Source organism: Typopeltis vanoorti, chromosome 8 (assembly GCF_054136105.1).
Source record: "Typopeltis vanoorti isolate ZY-2024b chromosome 8, IOZ_Tvanoo_1.0, whole genome shotgun sequence".
Lineage (NCBI taxonomy): Eukaryota > Metazoa > Arthropoda > Arachnida > Uropygi > Thelyphonidae > Typopeltis > Typopeltis vanoorti.
Window position 1 is genome coordinate 12,563,221 of NC_143556.1, and position 16,977 is coordinate 12,580,197.

The 16,977-nt window shown below is 36.0% G+C and overlaps 1 protein-coding gene across 1 annotated transcript in view; it reads right to left on the minus strand.

Annotated features, from left to right (window-relative positions):
* Positions 1 to 16,977, minus strand: part of crb (cell polarity complex component crumbs) — a 439,435-nt gene that overhangs the window by 100,918 nt on the left and 321,540 nt on the right. The window lies entirely within an intron of this gene.

Genomic DNA, 16,977 nt, shown 5'->3' on the forward strand with positions numbered 1-16,977 from the left:
ATAACACCACAAGGCGTGTTCTATTTTTAACGATCTATTGTTAGTATTCTGGCTTGTATTTTTTATATATTTTTTTAAAACTGTTCTTGTAATACCACTGAGGATGGTGTGCTATTTCCAGACCGAAATATTTGGTTAATTAAATATCTTTCTTGTGTTTACGTGGTGCATATATCATTCAACATGGCAATTTGATCAGAAAATTAGATGGTTACAAATGATCACCAATGACAAGTAGTGATAGATGTGGTGTATTTAGTGTTCTTTTTTTTTTTTTTCTTCTTTCATTGCAACTAATATTCATCCACAATATTCAATTGCTCATAAATGAGTATTTACGACTTCTTCAAATGGTTACATACATTACTGTGAATATATAATGGCTTATCATAACATATGTAAAACAAGCAAGTACTACTTTATTACCAATATTTTGCGTCTAGTTAATCAAGCATTTACAACACTAGAGCAAATCATAAAGTGATTAATTGTATCCTGAGTCTAGAGAAGGAAAAGCCTGGATTCAAATGGTAACTGAGTATCAAAAATTGCATTTTTAGCATTAATGCTCTGCTAAATCATTGAGGTTTCTTGACATTTTGAAAATGTTAAGGTTTAATGCTACTAAACAAGATCAATTACTCCCCAAGTGATCCATCTTATGTTTAATATTCAAACAATATTTATGTTTAAACACAACACATTAAGAACAAAAATAAACAAGATTTATTAAGTTGCTGATATTTCACAGGATTTCAAACTAGAATGTTCAGAGCACAAACCATTCCTCACAGTGCAAACACTAAGAATGAAGAGGTGTTGGAAACAATTTCAACTGTAACAGACAAAAGAACAAAAGTCTTATTTTTGTGGTATTCTCTAACATCAGATAAAAAGATATTTACAGCTATTACATTGAAGGTGTTCTTAAAATGATCCCAAATTTTCACTAAATTAATGCAGCCCCACCTGTGGTGATTAGGGAAATGCAGCATGGTGTGTCAGTCTTCTTAATCTGTCATAATGTTACCAGTGAATGCATTTCCTATGTTCTTCAAGGTGGATATCACTCCCCCCTCCTTCCCCACTTCACAATCTGTATATAGTAGGCCTAGTTAAAGTTGCAGGATCACCCAGTTGCCAGAGGATGGAGTCCTCAATGGGTGAGTGCAAGCCTGTGTTGTCATGGAATCAGATTGGGAAAGAGTGATATAAAGAAGCTTTTACAAATCAGAGAGACTATTTTTTTTTTGGAATTGGCAGTGACAAGCTCCAAAACTCAACAGGTGTGGCTACATTAATTTACCAATCATTTGAGAAACAGTCATTTTAAGAACAACTTCAATTTAATCCAACCTATAAACTTCTTTTTGATTAACATTAGAGGGTGCCAAAAAATGGGTTGGTTGGTTTATTGGTGCAAAGACAGTGAAGGTCATACCATGTTACAATTTGAACTGTTTCCAATACTACTTGATCAGTGCATAGCATACTATGACAAGTTGTTTGTGCTGAAGATGGTGGTGGTTTGAAATACAGCAAAATATTAGGAATTCGGTATCTTATTCATTTTTGTTCATATATTGTTCAGTTAAATACTGCAAACACATTCTAACACTTAAGCAATGTTTAAGTGTTAGAATGTGTTGTGTGAGTGTGCGCAGCAATTTGCATGTGTGCAAATTTTGCCTTCTTTTGAAAAGTATGTGCGCACCCATACAAGTCACCATGCTGATCATTTAAGCAATTCACTCTTTACCTTCTGGTGTCAATGGGATGTCAGTCAGGTCACCCCAACTCCCCACTGTGTTCCCACACACGGCAGTAGCCTCCCCAGTAAACAGTCGGAAATCACGATTCACAAGCCTTGGGCAGGACTCGATCCGGGGACTTTGCACATGCGAGGCCAACACGATACCGACTGTACTAGATAGGATTCTAAGTGTGTGTATTATTACCATCACCAAGTAAGTTGTGTAACATCAATCACAGAGCTAACATAAATATTTTATATGTATTTAATATTGATCTGATTAGAAGAAAGAAATAAAGTAAAAAATAAATAAATAAATAACACTAGTGACTGATTGCCTTTAATTATTTCTAACTTTGCAAATAACTGTAAACATACATAATAAAATATTCCCATTACTAATTCTCACCTTGTCAAATATTCATAATAAGTCCGTTACTAATTCTCATCTTGTTTAGTTCTAGCTTCTATCTCTTTGTTTTTTCCTCTCTTCTGTCTTTGGCATTCACCCACTCTTTATACACACTATCTAAATTAATTGAATTTCCATATAATTGGTAACTTTTCACTCTCATTAGCATATCCAAATGACATTCTCCTAAACGGTTTCTAAGTTGGTTTTTTATTTGATTCATTAGACTAAAACCTCACTCACAGTGTGCACTAGATGCAAGGAAGGTTCTTCATCTCAAGGAAGATGCTTTTCTTGATAAAACTGTTTAATAGCTAACACAATGGAGGAGGCATCACATGCCTGCAACTGAATTATTCTGCCAAAATATGTTTTATATTCATTACAATCTTCGTTACAAGCAGTTCGTTTTCGCTTCCTTTGAATTTGACATGGCGCATCAGTTTTTTGCAATTTTGTTATTTGAAGAATGTTTTTTATTGTTTTTATAAATTTACAAATGCACACTATTCACTGAATAACTTGGCAAGGCAAAAGCTGAACCAACACTAAACATTGCTGAGGGCAACTCAAGAGCTAAAAGATATACCTAAAGGCTAGATTTAATTAACTTGGTTGTATCTCATGCATGTACATGAATGTCATTATTTAATCTACTATTTTAAAATTCCTTTTAAGAATTAGAGAATTTTGAAACGCTACAATATTTTTAATTGTACTCTAATTTAAGTTTTTAAAAGTATTTAATTATTTTTATTAAATTTATGAAACCATTGTTTTAATTCGTCATGATCTTGAACTAATTTGATCAGCCAATCACGTTTCAATTTTCCACACCCCCTTTCACTTTGGTCAAATTGCTAGCCTCAAATAGGGTTACAGTTAATAATTTATAAGTTTTGTGCAACTTCGAGAATGTAATAAAAAATGCGAGGTTATAGGCTTGAGCATTGTCGAGTTACCATATTTTTTAAAGAATTTATAGGTTAATGTTTAGGTGGAACTTCTTTAATTAATAAATTTTAATTTCATCTTGAAAATCTATCAGTATGAGCATATTTTTTGCTTTGTGCGCTAGTGTAAAACATGTGTGCGTGCACATGCACACAGCTTAGAGGGAACATTGCACTTAAGCCTGTCTACCTGTAAAGTGAAGTACTGTAACAGCACCCAGGTGCAGTGGGAAATAAACAAGAGTTCAAACATAACTCTGAATAGTTACAGTAAAGAAGGAAGTCAAGAAACTCTGAAAATTAAGACTTAAGAAGTAGTGGTCCTGAACACACAGAAAAACCACTGGAATTTGAAAAGAGGGAAGTTAATGTTTTTAGAATGAAGAATGATGCATAAAGTATTTTGGGAAGAGGATCAGGATAAAACTCGTATGAAAATTAATGAGTAATATGTAAAAGAAATCAGAAAATAGGAACTTGGGATGACAAAAGAAGAAAGTTCAAAAGAGAAACTTTATGGTAGAAGATGAAGTGAAGGAGTCAATTCAAGAAAATAGATGTATTTCAATGAATGGTGACAGGTGACTGAAGAAGAGGATGTGGAAGTATACAGAATGATTAAGAAATTCTTACTCATTAAGCACCCCTCTAAAAGAGGCATGCTTAAGGGTCAAAGCTGTATAACTGAGAGGAGACCTCCACATAGCCTTTAAAGGAATGCGGAGAACCGATCAGGGCTTCTGACCTAATGTCCAATCCTCACCTTCTCGTGGTGCACCCTGTTGGGTATCTACTTTGATACTGAACGAACGAGGATGGGCTGGCAATTTGGGATTTAGCCGACCAAATTGTATTCTTATTGGTTAAACCAAAATAAAAAATGATGGTACAACATGACAAAATTTCATGCTGGGGCGTCGTCCGGTTAAACAAGGCCCCCGTTGTTTTCGCCAGGGAACCAGGGCGAACAGCGAAAAGTCAGCTACTGGAACAAATCTGAAAACAAACCCCAACTCAACATCACCAGAGTTAAAGATCGGTACTATCAACGTAAGAAGCCTGAATGGCAAAGAAATGGAGCTAGCTGAGGAATTAGATAAGTACCAGATCGACATAATAGGGGTGACTGAAACAAAAAAGACCAAAACTGGTGAGATCTTTCTGAGCAATAAATACAAAATGTTATATTCAGGCAATGACAATCAACGAAAAGAAGGAGTAGCCATAGTATTCAACACAAAATACGAGGCTAATCTTCTTGAATGGCAGTCAGTCTCAAGTAGAGTAATGTGGGCAAATATAAGAATGGGAAACTGGACAATTAGAATTTGTGCCTATGGTCCCACAGAAGGTTCTACTAAGGTAGAAGTGGAGGAATTTTTTCAGGCTTTAGAAAAAGCAACTGACACAATGAAAAAGGAAAAGTTGGTCCTTGTTGGGGATCTAAATAATAGAGTAGGAAATGATTGTGAGACATACAAAAATATTTTGGGAAAATTTGGAGAAAAGAGCAAAGCTAATAATGGCAAATATCTGTTGGATTTCTGCTCAGGACATGGACTGGTTATTACTAACACCATGTTCCAACATAAAAATGTGCACAAATTCACATGGAGAGAAGAGGCTAGGAATAAGAAAAGTCTCATTGACTATGTTATTGTTGATAGTGATGTTTTCTCCCTGGTGCAGGACACCAGAGTGTACAGAGGATTTTAAATTGGAAGTGATCACTATTTAGTCTTGAGCAGGATAAAATTGAATTTCATATTGAAAAGAATAACATGTAAGAAAGTTTTAAAGTGAATAAAAGTTGAGCAGCTCTCAGATGTGAACTGTAGACAAAAATAAAGATATATTATTGAAAAGAAAATGAAAGAGTTTGAGAACAGGAATCAAACCTTGGAGATTCAGTGGCAAACTCTGAAGGAAACATTGCTTGATTCTGCCAGAGAGGCATGTGGTGAGGTTGTCTGCAAGGATAAAAAAATCAGAACTCCCTGGTGGACACAGGAAGTTAAAGAGGCAGTGAAGGAAAAGAAGAAAGCATATCAAAAGTTCCTGGCAAATAAGTCAGCTTTTACTCTTACAGAATACAGAGACAAATGTAAGAAAGCTAAACAGTGTGTAAAACTAGCTAAACAAAAGTCATGGGAGGACTTTGGCAAGAATATAGAAAATAAATATCAAGAAGGTGGCAAAATATTCTGGAGGTTGTTGAAGAAGCTTAGGAATGGAGGAAAGAGTGCTATAAAAGGAATTAGAGATGATAAAGGTGAAATGAAAACAGGAGAAAAAGATATCCTTGAAGTATGGAGTAATTACTTTGAAAAACTGCTAAATGAAACAAGCAGTGATGACAGCACAGTGATAAAAAACACTGACCAGGCATGCAGTCAGGAATACATATCCATACTTAAAGTAGAAAAAGCCATCAAAGGCTTGAAATGTGGAAAGGCAGCAGGAGTAGATGATATTCGACCAGAAATGCTGAAGTATGGTGGTATAAGAGTCTTACAGTGGCTGCACTGCATAGTTCAGAAAGCCTGGACAGAGGGACGAATTCCCGATGATTGGAGTAGAGCTCTCATAGTACCCATATATAAAAAGGGAAATAAAACTGAATGTGAGAATTACAGAGGTATTTCCCTACTGAGTGTTCCTGGCAAGATCTATGCAAGTATACTTGAGAAACGGTTGAGAAGAATTGTGGAAGAAAAGCTTGGTGAAGAACAAGCTGGATTCAGGCCAAATAGAGGCTGTCAGGATCAGATCTTCACTTTACGACAAATAGTCGAGAAAGCATGGGAATATAACAAAGATCTGTATTTAAGTTTTGTCGATTTGGAAAAGGCATATGACAAGGTGCCAAGAGAGAAGCTATTCAATACGCTGCAAGTATATGGTGTCAATGGGGCATTATATCAAGCAATACTTAGTCTTTATTTGAGAAGTGAGTCAGCAGTTAGAATTGAAGGAAGTACAGGAAGATGGTTTAATGTTAAATCTGGTGTGAGACAAGGATGTACATTATCCCCTCTGTTATTCATTATCTATATGGATCACATTATAAAGGAATGTGGTATTAAACCTGATATCAAAATTGGAGATGTTAATGTCAGCTCTTTGCTTTATGCGGATGATGTTATACTTCTAAATAAATCCGCTACAAGTCTGCAAGATTCTCTGACTAAATTGAATAGCTGTTGTAATAGATATGGTATGAAGGTCAGCAATAAAAAGACAAAGACAATGAAAATAGGCAGAATCATTGAAAATGTCAACTGTGTTGTGAATGGAGAACCTGTGGAACAAGAAAAACATTTCAGCTACTTAGGCACAATTTTTACTAATGATGGTAAACTAAATATAGAAATAGACAACAGAATCAGCAAAGCTGGTATCGTGGGAAGTCAATTGAATAAATTCATATGGAATAAGAAAGAAATTAGTCGGAACACTAAATTAGCAGTATACAAGACTGTGTTCAAACCAATTTTAACTTATGGATCTGAGAGCTGGGTCAGAAGTAAAACACTTGACCAAAGACTAGAGACCGCAGATATGATAGTCCTGAGAAAGATTAGAGGCATGAACAGATGGCATCAATGGCAATATCATATTAAAAATGAGGATATTAGGAAAGAACTTGACATTGTCAGCATCCAGGAATGTGTTAGCAGAGCTAATCTCAGATGGTATGGTCACTTAAATAGAATGGGAGAGGAAAAATTAGCAAAACAAGTGTTCTCTGCCAGGTTGGCAGGAAAACGACACAGAGGAAGACCAAGATATAGGTGGATTGATACGGTACAAAGTGCCTTAGACGACAGAAATATAAGATCTGATAATGTTGGAGTCTTGACAAGTAACAGACTGATTTGGAGGAAAATTGTAGATAGGAAGTTAGTAATGAAGTAATTTTTTCATGTAGTACTGTCATACCCTGTACACTCCTTGAGGGTACATGGCAGGAATTTGATGATGATGATGAAAAACCATAACCTGGTTTATGATTTTTGAAGCATGAAAATTTGGATACAATGGAAAGTGAAAAGGAAATGGTTAGGCTTGCAAAAATAAGATAAAGGAGTAGAATGTGACATAGAGCATATAAATTCTGTTATTCTTGTAGCAAGGCTTATATGTTGGTCACACATAACTGGTAATTAGCTTAAGGAATTAACAATGCATATAATGGATATTAATTAAAGCAAACTTTAATGAATACCTTCAATATTTCAGCAACGTCACATTGCCATCTTCAGGAACATACAAATATGGTATGTGCACCCAGGCACTAACAAAAGCAAACAAGGAAGAAGGCAAGAAACTAGTATTGTTCCTAGAGTCCTAATGGTGCCCCCTTGGGCAGGCTAATTGGATTGTCTTGGAGTTGTTTTAGAGCTGCTGATGATTCCATGAATAATCTTTTGTACTTGAACTTGCTGCGGTGTATTATTTTAGTTTTCTTCCAATAAATTCTATGGTGGGTATCTAATGCATGGTCTGTCAGCCCAGAGTGGCTGTACTGGCAAAACCAGATGTAGTATTTGTGTTCTGAAATCCTGATATTTGCTGTCCTACTTTGTCCTGTTTGGCCAAAGTAGGACAATTTACAGCTGCAAGGGACCTGGTATATACCAGGTATGTCTAGGTGGGAGTGGTTGGTCTTTGGGAGAGTGGATAAGTGATGCCTTCGCATTGTATGGTCTATGACATGAAGTCAGGTCATATTTTTTGAAGATATTGGTTATTTTCTCAGAGGTGCCCTGGATGTAGGGGATGGTGATAGATTTAGTGCAATCTTTATTGTGGAGGGGGGGGGGGGGTTGTGGTTTACTGGTTTTAGTATTTTTTTGATTTTTTGGGGGTTGTAGTCATTGGCTAAGAAAGTATTGTGGATGTGGTTTAGTTCAGTGGTTAGGGCATCGTGATCTGAGGAGATTAATTTTGCCCTGTTGAATAGTGGTTTTATAACCCCATATTGTTGTGTGTGTGTGGGGGGGAGAAACTGCTGGTGAATGTATCTGCCTGGTGGGTTTTCTATAAACAGAGAAAACCAAAGATCCATCAGGCTGACGAGTGATTCGAGTGTCTAGGAAGGGGAGGGTGTTGTTTTTCTCTTTTTCTAAGGTGAACTGGACTCTGGGGGTGTCGGTTGTTTAAGTGTGTTAGGAAGGAGTAAAGTGTATCTGAGTCACGTGGCCAAATAGCAAACACATCATCCATGTACCGAAGCCAAATAGTGGATTTTTGTGGGGCAGAGTTTAAGGATTTCTCTTCAAAGGTCTCCATAAAGAAGTTAGCCAAGGGTGGGGAAAGTGGTGAACCCATGGATGTCCCCTCTATCTGTTTGTAGAATTTTCCTTGCCAAATGAAATAGCCTGAGTTCATTGTGAATTGAAATAGGGTTGAGATATCAGAAGGAAACTTGGCTTTGATGAGGTCTAGGGTTTCCTTGAGTGGGACATTAGTGAATAGGGAGGAGACGTCAAAACTAACCATTATGTCAGTGTGTTGGAGTGAGAGGTTTCCTATATAGAAGTATAAACAAGTTCAAGTACAAAAAATTATTCATAGAATCATCAGCAGCTCTAAAAAACGTTCCAAACCTCAACAAATTTGGATGCATGAAACTACCCCAAATTTGGGAAGCCTACATTATGAGAACTTCAGCCCAACGGCCAAGACAATCCAATTAGCCCGCTGGGGGCACCATTAGGACTTTAGGAACAATATTAGTTTTTTTGCGTTCTTCCTCATTTGCTTTTATTAGTGCCTGCGTGCACATGCCATATTTGTATGCTCCTGAAAATGGCAACATGATGTTGCCGAAATATTGAAGGTCATTAAAGTTTGCTTTAATTAATATCCGTTATATGCATAGTTAATTCCTTAAGCTAATTACCAGAGCATATAAAGTGTATTAAGAATGAAAATTGAGAAATGCTGATAGAGGAATGGTGAGGTACATACTACTATGAACTTTCTGAGAATGCTGCTTTGATCAAACAATTTGACCATCAAGTGATGATTTGGTAAAGATAAAGAAAAGGAAACCTTTTGGGCTAGAGTGAATTTCTATGAAAGTAATGTGGGACATGGGTAATAATTGGTTGATTACTTTAAAAAAAATGTTACAAACAGGTAAAACACCTGATATTTGGTGAAAGAGTACCAATCTACAAGAATAAGAAAGATATACATCCAGAGTTTCACAACTGTCAAGCCATCAAGGCAATGAGTCATAAAGCTGAGTGGTGGAGAATTTGCTGAAACAAGAATTTGAGATTTCAGAAGAAATATTCATTATTGGGAAATTAGGATAAAAAAAAATCACAAGAAGAAAGGATATGCATACTGATTTTATTGTCCTGCAAGAGAGTTCTAGGGAAGGGTATTGGCAAAGAATTATTTTATGCAAATGTACTCAAATCAATAGTTATGAGAAAGCACAGAAACAGAAGTGTTTCATGCAATGGTGGTTGACATCAAGTATCAATACTGAGCTCGCTCCTACATGTTCATATATGGTTGCACATTCAGATATCCTTGATTCTTTAGCAGGATGTGAATAAACTCATGAATTTCAATCCACCAAAATGCAATCCCACATGAAATTTTCACAAGAAAGAGCTCACTTCTCTTGTTGAACTGATTTACACCTCTAACCTTTCTGGGCACAAACACTTCATAGACTCTTAAAACCTCTAAAAACTAGGTGTCCTCCACTCAACACATTAACTTCTCATCTTTACAAGTTTAATACGCTTATCACAAATCCCCAAACTTGGAATAGCATATCAAAATTCTCCTCTGAGCACTTGATGCTGTCCAGAAGAGGCCAATCCAATTAACCCCTACTAACCACAATGTTTTCACATTCACCAAAATCTGGATGTAAAGCATAAAACATGTTAAAGAAACATGGATAACAAGTGCTAGTATAATTATCTCCATTAAGAGGTGTGATAATCCTTTACACTCAGGAAAACACTTAACCAGATTAATTTACATCTGCGGTTGTAAATTTAAATAGAGATATTAGACTAAATATATAGAGTAGATTTTTATAATTCAAGTTCTTTTATCATATAATCACAGTTTGAATGGAAGGACAAAATAAACAGCCATCGATGGGTGTGGAAAACAGTTGCAATCATTTACTGCATGTAAATCTTGTATTGGAGTGAAAGAAAATGTCACAATTATCTCATCATTATTAATTTTGCCTAATTATGTTAAATAACTCTGCACTTTTTTTCTGTTGTTGTTCTTAAAGAACTTTATTGAAGATAATTACTTTTGTGAAAGAATTATTTTATAAATTAATAACCTATGTATAGGTTTTAAAAAGTGAAGTGCTATGTTTATTTATAAATGTCAGGAGCATCAGAAATAAAGGAGATGAAATTGTTTCACTAAATTTATTCACCCAAAAGTGGTTAGAATAAGTAAAACATGGTCAGATGAGGATGATATTCTGACAGGAATAGAAATGGAAAAGTTTTTCCCCCCCATGAGGATAGAAAGGATAAGAAGGGGGGGGGGGTGTGCTGATGATAGCAGCAGTAGTTTTCATTCAGGTGGTATGGTGTGAGGTGAAGGTTGACCGGAACAGATATTTAGTTTAAAGGTGCTATAGGCTAGGGAATGTAGAGAGCGTGATGAATCAATGTACAGTCAATATGAATTGGTGAACAACAGAAAAGTGATCCTTATGGGTGATTTTAATTATGTTAATATAGACTGAAATGACAAGACAGCATATTGGAAAAAGGAAAATGAATTTCTTGAATTCTTGAGAGAATTATCTTAGGTCGCATATAAAGGTGGGCATGCAAGGATCGTGTCATACATCTAATCATTTCATCAGAGGATGTGATTGTGAGTGGGTTGTCAAATATTTATCAGAGTGATGGCCAGCCATATGAAGACTTTTGTGACAAAAGAATATCTGTGAAACCAAGGCTGGTGATTATGAAAAGTTTAGGAGGCAGCTTGAAATTATAGCATGGAATGAGAAGATAAGTGAGAAGAAGATAAATGCTGCTTTGGAAATGGCCAAGAGATATTTAACAGCATCAATGTGTGAATATATTCTGAAAGTCAAAACACTGAATATGGTAAGTGTCAAGTGGATGGAGAAAGATTAAGCATGAAATCTAGAAGAAGGCACTGTGAAGGCAGCACAAGATGAATGACTTTGGCATCAGAATTCTGGAAAAATTAACTAGTATGAGATTTAACACAGAGAGTCAGATAAACTAGATTATAATGGAATGAATGGTGAGAATATGTGCAAAAGAGTGGCCATATTATGCAATTGTGTTAAAGAGATTATTGCAAAATGATTATAAAGAAAAAACTAATGTGTTCAACTTATTAAACAAGTGCAAGGATGTTGGCATAAGCAAGGCATTATATAATAAAAGTTATCTGCAAATTATTTATCTCCAATTGTAAATAAAGACGACTATAGAAATGATTACACAAAAAAAAAAAAATACAGTTAACTTATTATGTCTGTACACAGATGGCAGTGCCAAGAATATCATAAACAAAGGATTGAGTTTGCTACCTTGGCGAACACATTGGAGTCACAAATAGTATGTATTAGTAAAATCTGGCCATCACAAGAAGATCTACTTACTGGTATCAAGTGTAATGGGTACAGAATTTTTAGGAAGGATAGACAGGAGAGGAGGGACATGTTACTATTGGTACCAGATGATTTGAGTCCATTGAGTGTAGAAAGCAATAACAATAACCTTGCATGTGGGAAACATTTAAATCATGCAACATCAGAATGTGTCCTTACAATTCAAAGAATATAAATGATATTCTGATGTCAGAAATGAGTTTCTGATAAATGATAGAAATAAAATGAATGCGTAATCTTATTAAGCAAGATATTCATTAGAAAAAGATAATGTGGAAACAATGCCATGCCTAAGGATGATGCCAATATGCCAATTATGAAAATTATAAGATGATATAGCCAGAAGACTTACAGTAAAACTGCTATATGGAAAGCAAGCTAAGTCTGAGTATGAAAAGAAACTGGCTCTGCAATCTGAAAACAACCCAAAAGAATTCTATTGTTATGCTTCAAGGACCAGTGATAAACTTAGAATATAGCTTGGAACGGGGCTATGCTAACATCCATGTATTGCTAACATGAATTTGTATAGTTTTCTGTAGTGTGTGTATAGTATTCTGTCAAATAGTATCTTTCCAAGTCTCAGCAGTATAATGGATTAGCCATTCCCTTTATCCAACAGAAGGTTTACTTTATTAGAGAAAGTTAGTAAAGTCCTAAGGCAAGACCTTCACAAACCTTCTAAATCCCAGAGAATACCATATTCCTATCCACACATTCTTGCACTCTGTTATTAATATTTATACACCAATCCCTTGAAATAGGGATTGTTCTGAAATTTGCTGCCTCTATCTTGAAGGCTTTTCTTTTATGCATGGAAATATTTTATCCTGAAATAAGCATGTATATAGACTTCAGTACTGGTTAAAAGTCATTTAATAATTTAATGGAATGAAGACAGCACACAGGAATGAATTAAACATTTTAATGACATTAAAAGATATTAAATGTAGTTTAATTCATTTCCTGAGTGCCATCTTCATTCCATTAAGTTGTTAGTAAAAGTATTTTGCCCTCTCCCACACCTTTAGTGCTTCATCAGAGTTGAGATAAATTAAAAAGTCTGGCTAATTTTGTCTTTTGTTACTATACTGACTACTCTTCTTGCATGTGTTTTGCAAGCATGCAAGAAGAGTAGTTGTTGCAAGGGAATCATGTTAGCAACACAAGCTTGTTAGCATAGCCCTGTTCCAAGCTGTAATCGAAGTTTATCATAATCACTGGTCCTTTAGTAACCATAATTCCCATCCAACACAGATTCCACAACTGTCACTGAGACAGTTCTATAGTATCCTTATCTACAGAGAATGATAACCTCCTGGCCTCTTACTTTTCTTCCAATTCCTGTATGAATGACCTTGACAAATATCCCTAACCACACAATGTCCTATTTAACATTCCATCAGAAAGAAACAGAAAAAATTTAACCAAAAATTTAGACACAAAAAAAATCTCCTGGTCCAGATGGTATTTCTCCAATTGTCCTTCCCTGTGTCACTTTTTCACACTTTCATATTCTACTGGTATCTAGCATGTAATATGGAAATTAACCCATATACAACCCATTCCTAAGAAAGGCGACAAACTACTGCTCAATTTCCCTCACTTTAGTTCTCTCTAAAGTAATGGAGATATTGATTGAATGACTGCTTTCTTGTTTTATGGTGCAAGGACAGCAAAGGTCATACCCCACCAGGACAAGTTACAGAAGTACACAGTGTATTAGGAAATAGTCAAAAGAACCAGTGAATAATATAAAATATATGTACAAATTGTTAAGTATTTACATATCAAAGGTATTAATAAATTTATCTACACTGGGTATTAATAAGTAGTTATAAGGAGTGATAAAGTAAATGTAAAAAAATAGGGTATCCATACATTAAATGTATCATATACAAGATATTCAAAAATAGTTATAAAATATAAACGATTAAACAAAATGTATGTACAAGGTTTAGTATCTACAATATGCATGTAAAAAAAATATAACCAAATGCAATTGAATAAATTAATTCTTTGTAAAAATTTAAAAATATTATGCAGTTTCTCTGAGTCAGATAACATCTGCCTGAGTGTATAGGGCTCAAGCCAGATAAGTGTCATTCCTCTCTCTCTCTCTTTCATGTGAGGTGCTGACACTCCACCAGAATATAACTAGTGGTAAAATGGCTTTGCATTTCTAACACATACCTGGGTCATCAGTCTTCAGAAAAGAATGTGTAAGATGACTGTGACCTATGCAGAGTCTTGCAAGAACAACTTCCTCTATTTGAACTATGCAAAGTCTAGACTGACATAAATTTATTTCTGGTTAAATCTGGTAGAGCTTATTATTAGTCTCTCTGTTTTAAGATAGCTGCCACTGGGATAGGAGTTTATATCTGATAATCTGCCAATACTCTGTGTATGGTATAGCCAGATGGTGGATATTTAAGAAACGAGCTGACATCGCCGCAGTATCTGCATCTTTATTATGCATCTTTGGAAGCAATGGAATCCAGTGTATTTTCATGCAAGCTTTATTGCATACAGCTCTGCTGTAAGGTTGCTACACTCTGGTGGGATTTATGAGAATAAAATGGTGTTCAGAAAGATGGAGAAGACCTACTAGGTCCTCTGATTTTAAGCCATCTGTGTAGACAGGCACAAAATCAGAGTATTCAGTTCTATGAACTTTGAAGAGTTGCTGATAGATGACAGCAGGGAGTGGAAAACTTTGGTGCCCTGCTGAAAGAAAGGCCTACATGCTGGCATGTAAGATTGCCATATTGGAAGTGGATTTAGCAGCATCTGAATTATATTATCTACCACAATTTCTAGAGCTTGTATGAGAGTTTTTATCTGCAAACCAAAAGGTTTTATAGCAGTCTGTTGAAGTGTTGTAGTGATTCTCAAATTGTGGTCGAAAGATGGTAGAATACATGCGGGCGTATGGTAGGGATTTTATTTTAGTTAAGTATACAAGAGACAGCTGTTGGCATCGAAGCAACAAAGCCAGTTTGTTTGCCTCAATGTACAGACTAGGAATAGGTGATGTGCGCAATGCTCCAGTTGCAATTCTGAGAGCTTGATAGTAAATAAAGGTCTAGCCAGTGCAGTGTACTCCCCATGATCAAAATATAGATTTGGGACCAATAGGCAAGTTTTGATCTTATCAATGCTCTGTACAATCAAAATATAGAACATTAGCACCCAGTAGATGGAAGATAGAATGTTCAATGCTTTATGGCATTTGCCCAGTAACTAACATATGTGATGGAGGAAAATGAGTTTACTATCAAATATCAGTCCCAAGAACTTGGCTTGTGGTGCAACTGGGATTACTGATTGTCATAGTCAGAAATCTCGGTCTGGATGAAGACTGCACCTGCAACAAAACTGTACATAAACTATCTTCTGCTGTGAAAATCTAAACTGCAGCAAACCACTGACAGATGGTCAATGGCTTGATGCAGCTGTTTTTCTATGACCCTCATATTACGTGAATGACAGACGATAGTGAAGTTATCCACAGAGAGGACAATACTTCTGCTGGAGGAAGTTGTTCTGTTAATGAGTTGATCTTGATTGCAACAAGTGTGACACTTAGAACAGAATCTTGTGAGACTCCCTCTTCTTGATTATAGGGGAGGGATTAGGCATGGACATGGAAGAATGGGTAGGATAAGAAGTTTTTGATAAAAAGCAGGAGATATCGGGGGGAAAAAAAATAAAGCAGTACTAGATGCTTGTTTTAGGAAAGCATCTCTAACGGATGACTCCAGCCAGAGAAGATGATCAATAGTAGAGTAATATTTTTGGGTGCCAGATTGTGTTCTGGAGAAAAGGCTGTTTCTGGAAAGAAACAGTCTTTTTGCACAAGCAGCTGGAGTAGTTATTTGGGAATTTTGGACCCTGTGCAGCTTAGGCAATGCAATTATAATAATCACCTTTTGCCAAGTATGTGGAAATAAGCTCTCACAGAAAATTCTATTCTAAACATGCAAAAGATGATCCATGGAAATGTTTTAGCATTGTGCAATATTATCAGGTCCAACAACAGTTGGACAACATTTAAGAAACGCAGTTCACTTCTACTTTGGTAAAAGCCCTCTTGTATTCATCTGAGCTATTCAGTAAGAACTGGATGTCGTTTTTCTCCTTTGCTTTTTTGGGAAAGGACTCAGGAGGATAACAAGATACTGCCAATGTTTTGAAAAAGTCTCCTCGAGTGTGTTGGCAATTGTTGCTGGATCAGCAACTGTGCAATCACTGTGCTCAAGAATATAGAAAATGAAAAGCAGATATACCAGAGGGTGGTATATCTGCTTTTCGTTTTCCAGATTTTTTCCCATACTTCTTTGTTGATGGTGAATCTTGATATAGAAGAAGTAAACTGGATACAGGATTCCTTCTGGCTCTGGCGACAGATGTATCTATCTCAAATGTGAATACAGTATGACATCATCAAGGCCATCCTGAGAAATATCTGCAGCAAGAGGGAGGGAAGTAGATGCAGCATACTGTTTTCTGACTGAGAGTCTTATAACAACTGCTTCTATGTTGGTGTTAACGTGGATTTTTTGGAAGGGATTATGGCTGCCCACAATGATGGCAACTCCTGCATGGGCAACTCCATCTCCTACCATGTATTTATGAATAATGGTGATGATCACCACTCAGCTTTAGATATTATTATTATGTGACACCTCCAGGGAGACCAAAGACTCATCGAAGGAGAGTTTGCCAACAGCATCAAATGATTGATCCCCTTCCAACTACTAACTGTGCTCAAACTTGGTTTATACTTCTATGAATGTATTTCCATGTATTACTGAAATACATGGAAGTATTCCAGCAATACATGGAATCGATAATTCCATTATTACTATTACAGGCAAACTCCAAGGAGTCCTTAGACTCATCGAGGGAGGCTCTAAACATCATGTCAAGAACAACTATTCAACATTCACACAGTATCTATCATACATTGCCTTGAACTCATTCACAATTATGGCACCCACAACAGACTCTGGCAGCTTATTCCACTCATTTACCACTCTCCTAACCACACTCTTGCCCAGTTTCCATGGATGGCCCCTAGTCCTCCCACCACCAGTCCTGTTCTGAAATATATCCTCTGAATTAATCTTATAGAAACCCTTCAGTAATTTGAATGTCTCAATCATATCACCCCTTTTCCGCCTATCAACCA